This window comes from Puma concolor, chromosome C1 (assembly GCF_028749965.1).
Source record: "Puma concolor isolate L17-30 chromosome C1, mPumCon1.1.hap2, whole genome shotgun sequence".
NCBI classification, from domain to species: Eukaryota; Metazoa; Chordata; class Mammalia; order Carnivora; family Felidae; genus Puma; species Puma concolor.
Genome location: NC_141674.1, coordinates 190,153,885 through 190,160,053, shown reverse-complemented (window position 1 = coordinate 190,160,053; position 6,169 = coordinate 190,153,885).

Below are 6,169 nucleotides of genomic sequence, written 5' to 3'. Positions count from 1 at the left end.
TGTCTCTCAAAAATGAGTAGACATTAAAAAAAATTTTTTTAAGATATTGAAAATTTTTAAGATACTAAAATTTTTTTAAGATATTGACAGCATTTGCATACATACAAATTTCATGGTAACCAGGAATCTTTCTCCCTATCTTATCCTGGTATGCAGATAAGAATAGAATTTGTAGACAAAACCTTTTAGTTAGTATTAGATAATAAACATTCTATAAATTTTATATCATTAGCATTTATCTTAATGCATTTATTATATACCAAATATTTAAGGTAAATATCTTCTTAAAGTATGATTTCCATCTTTAATGGATTGTTATTCCTCAAGCAGAGCGCTTCAGCCTCTAAGTAATATATGGAAAATAAGTTTGGTCTCCTCACAAGACTGTAACGCAGTGTGTCTCAGAAAATGTTCCTATTACAGGGGTCCAGGAAATAATACTTGGCTGCAGTTGAGAACAAAATTAACAGTGGATTAAACCAGTTAGGAGTTTAGTTCTCTCATAAGTTGAAATCCAGAGGCATTCCAGGGCTGGAGAGTGGTTTTGTTCTACACTCATTAGAGACCCAGACTCCCTCTACCCCTAGGACATGGTTCTCATTTCACACAAGAGCTAGAGCTATAGTTGTTACATCATTTAAAGGAAGTATATTTTAATGTTAAAAAACTGAATAAAGTTAGCCAGAAAATGCAGACTGTTTTTCTCATTTAGTGCAGACTGGTATAAATTTCATGATATCTGTACTGTCTCGAAATCAAACTTTTACAGGATAAAGAAGAATTTTTATTCTTGTTTTGGATGGTCTCTGAATGAGCCAAGGACAGAGTTATTTAAATGTCTTTCTTAACTTCCCCAATCTGGGCTTTTCAGTTGTAGTCTGCATATACAAAGTGGTTGAAATAAAGGTAAAGAGGCCTATAAATTAAATTTTTAGAACCGACCCTGATTCCAAGGCAGGATGCATTCATGGTTCAGGCACTCTCCCTTAGGACGGGCATAACATTAGTGAAACTCAAATTTCTCTCCTTGTATAACTCAGGCGGTTAGATCTTACTCCTCAAACAGGAAAAACATGAGAGGCTAACAGAAGCCTAGAAGACTGAGTGTTTACAATATATTGCTCTCCTATCCCTAACTCGAAAGTAGGAGACTCCTTTTCAGTGGTCCATTTTCCTCTATTTTAGTTCTACCAGAGACAAGGGCTTTACATGCACTTAAATGCACCTAAGGTTCTCTTGGAAAATGAGTGTTGCTGCTTTCCTGGTGCTGGGTGAAGTTAGGAATGAGATAGTGCAGTGCTCAGTACATGCCGACTGATAGAGGATTATTTATGCTTTGTTGCCATAGTAATGAGGTCCATAAACAGGTTGATGCTTGCTCTTAAACCTCATCAAACAAAGTTTTAAGAAATTCCTTTCTTACTGTTTAACAATAAACTTCCTAAAACTAAAAATTAGACTCAAAGTATACCTAATTGTTAGTTCAAGGAAAATGCCTGAACTTCTAACATGTACCAGGGTTTCTTTGGGAATGGAGAAAAGGGGGGAAAAATGAAAAATGTGTAAGACATGGACACTACCTCCAAAAAGGTAACACTCTTGCATGGAAATACTCATTTAAGGATTAGTTACAACAAGGGCACTTGGGTGGCTTAGTTGGTTAAGCGTCTGACTTGATTTGGGCTAAAGTCATGATCTCACGGTTCATGAGATCTAGCTCTGTGTCAGGCTGCGTGCTGACAGCATGGAGCCTGCTTGGGATTCTCTCTCTCCCTTTCTCTGCTGTGTGCACATACCTGCATGCTCTCTCTCTCAATAAAGAGATAAACTTAAAAAAAAAAAAAAGAATTGTAACAGTGACCTAAGTGCAAAGAAAGATGTAAATGTAAGGTAGAGAGGTGGCATAGAGAAGGGAGCAATTAGCTTTGTGGGGAGCAAGTTGGATGTCAAGAAAAGCATCATAGAAGAGTAATATTTGAGCCAGACAGATCTGGACAGATACTGGTTGGGGGTGGAAATGCTCCCTCTGCCAGAGCACAAACCATCAGAAATGATAGCTTAGAAATAATGTGAGGAAAGAAGGAATCATATTTCTTCATATGCTAAGAAGTTTAATTTTGTTTCCTCTTTTAGGTAAAACTGCCTCCAGGTCTCATCTAAGACATCTTTTTTTATTATTATTAAATATAATTTATTGTCAAATTGGTTTCCATACAACACCCAGTGCTCATTCCAACAAGGGCCCTCTTCAACGCCCATTACCCACTTTCCCTTCTCCCCCACCCCCCATCAACCCTCAGCTTGTTCTCAGTATTTAAGAGTCTCTTATGGTTTGCCTCCCTTTCTCTAACTTTTTTTCTCCCCTTTCTTCTCCCCCATGGTCTTCTGTTAAGTTTCTCAGGATCCACATATGGGTGAAAACATGGTAAGACATGATCTTTTTGAGAACCATGAAAACAAAACCTGGCTATGATGATTACTCAGAGATTATTAGGGTAGAAACTTGAGTTATATAGGATTTTTAATTCTACATAGAATGCAGGAAAACAGTGGATTTTCTATGAATAGATGACCAGTGTTTGTTTTGTCATATCCTTTTCTTTTGAATTTAGAATGACCATTTTGGACCTACTGTCATCAATGCATAATAATATTATCAGAATGCTTCCTAACACTGTTGAGGAAAACAAATTAAAACTTAGATTTATATAAAATACACATAATCGCAAAATGAGCAAATAGCCCTGCAAATGAAATACTATCTGGGAATTTCTGATGATAACATTGAATCTTTTCACAAAAAATCTTTTGATGTATTCTAATTTTGAAAAATCAGTTGCTTATATAAAGCAAATATAAGGAGAAATCATCTTTATACTACTATATCTTATAAAAGGAAAAAAAATTCATTTGGAGACTATGCATATACAAGCAATATTCATTTAGTATTTATTTTATTTTAAAAGCCACTGAGTGGTTGTGCCTGGGTGGCTCAGTTGGTTGAGCATCTGACTCTTGTTTTCAGTTTAGATCATAATCCCAGGCTTTTGGGGTTGAGCCCCGTGTCAGGCTCTGTGCTAACTTGCACAGAGCCTGGTTGGGATTCTCTTTCTCTCTGCTCTTCACTTATTCGTGCTCTCTCTCTCTCTCTCTCTCAAAATAAATTTTAAAAACTTACAAAGATTCTCTCCCCCTCTTGCACTCATGCACGCTCTCTCTAAAATAAAAATAAAAAAGCCACTAAATGGAATCAGGTTTCAGAAAGCAAGTAAAAAAATAAACCTTTAGGGGCGCCTGGGTGGCTCAGTCGGTTAAGTAGCCAACCCCGGCTCCGGTCATGATCTCACGGTCCGTGAGTTCAAGCCCCGCATCGGGCTCTGTGCTGACAGCTCAAGAGCCTGGAGCCTGTTTCAGATTCTGTGTCTCCGTCTCTCTGACCCTCCCCCGTTATGCTCTGTCTCTCTCTGTCTCAAAAATAAACGTTAAAAAAAAATTTAAAAATAAACCTTAATGTGTAATATTTTATCTCTTTTCCTTGTTTTTATTAAGCTTTTTATTTTAACTCCAGTATAGTTATCATAGTGTTATATTAGTTTCAGGTGTATAATACAGTGATTCAACGATTCCATACATCACCCAGTGCTCATCACAAGTGTACACCTTAAATCATCACCGATTTCACCCATCCACCCAACCTCCTCCCCTATGGTAACCATGTTTTTTCTCTGTAGTTAAGAGTTTCTTAGTTTGCCCTTTTTCCTTTGCTTGTTGGTTTTGTTTCTTAAATTCTACATATGAGTGAAATCATGGCATTTGTCTTTCTCTGACTTAAAATTTAACTCAGCATTATACTGTAGCTCCATCCATGTCATTGCAAATGGCAAGATTTCATTCCTTTTTATGGTTAAATAACATGTCATTGTGTATGTATATGTATATGTGTATATACACATCTATTTCACATCTTCATTTATCAATGGATACTTGGGCTGTTTCCATAGTTTGGCTATTATAAATAATGCTGCAACAAACATAGGGATTGCATGTATCTCTTTGAATTAGTGCTTTTGTATTTTGGAGGTAAATACCCAGTAGTGTGATTACTAGATTGTAGGGTAGTTGTATTTTTAGCTTTTTGAGGAAACTCCATACCATTTTCCACAGTGGCTGCACCAGTTTGCATTCCCACCAACAGTGCAAGAGGGTTCCTTTTTCTCCACATCCTCCCCAACACTTGCCTTTTCTTGTGTTTTTGATTTTAAGCTAAGTATATCTTTAATGTAACTTAGAATTGGGGGGGGGGGGAGATGGTATTGCTTAATTGAATTAGATAGACTATTTTTGTTCCATTATCCACCAATATTCACAGATTTGAAGAAGTAAATTATTTTCTGGCAGTCTATTAAAATGGCAAGAAAAAAAATCCACCATAGCAATCCTTTGACATTAAAATGACTAAATGATCTTTATTTTAAAGGAGGAGGGGTGCCTGTGTGGCTCAGTTGGTTGAGTGTCTGACTTCAGCTCAGGTCATGATCTTGCAGTTTGAGTTCAAGCTCCACATGGGGCTCTCTGCTGTCAGCACAGAGCCTGCTTAGATCCTCTTTCCCCCCTCTTTCTCTGCCCCTCGCCCATTCATCTTCACTCTCTCAAAAATAAATATTAAAAAAGTTTTTTTAAAGCAGGAATATATGTGTCAGAGAGGTCAAGTTACTTGACCAGATTTCATGCAGCCAGTAAATAGAGTCACAATTTGAATTTGGATGTATCGTTGTCTAGAGGTCAAGTTCTTAGCTAGTACATATATATTTTGCCAATTGGCATCCAGAAGAACGATGTATTTATAAATGTGAAGAATAAGTTTGGAGATGTCTTCATATACAAGGCTATATATAAATTTAAGTGGCATTTATTGGTACCAAATTACCATGTTAGGTTCAGCTTTGCATGTTCTTGCCTTTAAGATTGATTTCCATATTAGTATCCCACAAAATGTAATATATGCATAATAATTATATGCATAATAATATATGTGTTCTTTAAAGATTCTTTTATATAGGAATTGTATGAGCAAAAGGAAACTTTAGAAATTATCCTGTTATTCACTCATGTCATTTGAATTATCACATTATTCATGTTATTAAAGGAAACCACAACCCAGACAGCTTAAATATTGAGTATGAAGGTGTACAGCCAATTGATGAAGATAGGACACATGCCTCTGAGTAATAAAGACTACAGAGAAATGGGTGTGCCTCGGTGGTTCAGTCAGTTAAGTGTCCAACTTCAGCTCAGGTTATGATCTCATGGTTCATGGGTTCAAGCCCCATGTCAAGCTCTGTGCTGACAGCTCAGAGCCTGGAGCCTGCTTTAGATTCTGTGTCTCCCTTTCTCTCTGATCCTCCCCTGCTCGTGCTCTTGTCTCTGTCTCTCAAAAATAAATAAATGTTAAAAAAAAAAAAAAAAAGACTACAGAGAATGATCTTGTTAGGTACAATCTGATAGAAAGTTGAGAAACATGTCAATTCTATGGATAGTAAAAGTATAGACAACATGCCTGGGAATTACTAATACCAAATTCAATGGTATTACAAATACCAAGTTCAATGGTTGTTTCAGGGGGAGGAAACCATACTTTTTAAAATCTGTCTATAACACTTCACATTTAAAAAAATCATCCTAATGTCTCTAATTGTAGCCTTACTTGAATCAACACAAATGTAATATGGGAGAGAGCATGTTTAGCTAGCCACATGTAAGTAAATATTAGTGTGGGCATCTGGGAAGATAGCTCACCATACCCTCACTAACTACCTGACTTGTTAACTGACCTGTTACTTCTGACTTCCTTGATAAGATCAAACAAATTACTGAGAAAGTAGAACACCTTGAAGAAATGGAGCTATTTCCATGGCATCAAGTTCAGTAAATCCCTAATCCTTAATGAGAGTAAAACAGTACAGGGGCACCTGGATGGCTTAGTCGGTTGAGCATCCAACTCTTGATTTCAGCTCAGCTCATGATCTCACAGTAGTGGAATCGAGCCCCACATCTGAGGGTTGAGCATGGAGCCTCTGTGGGATTCTCTCTCCCTCTCTCTGCCCTCCCCCCACAAACTCTCTCTCAAAACAAATAAGTAAAACAGTACAAAAGTATAAAATTCTTAGTA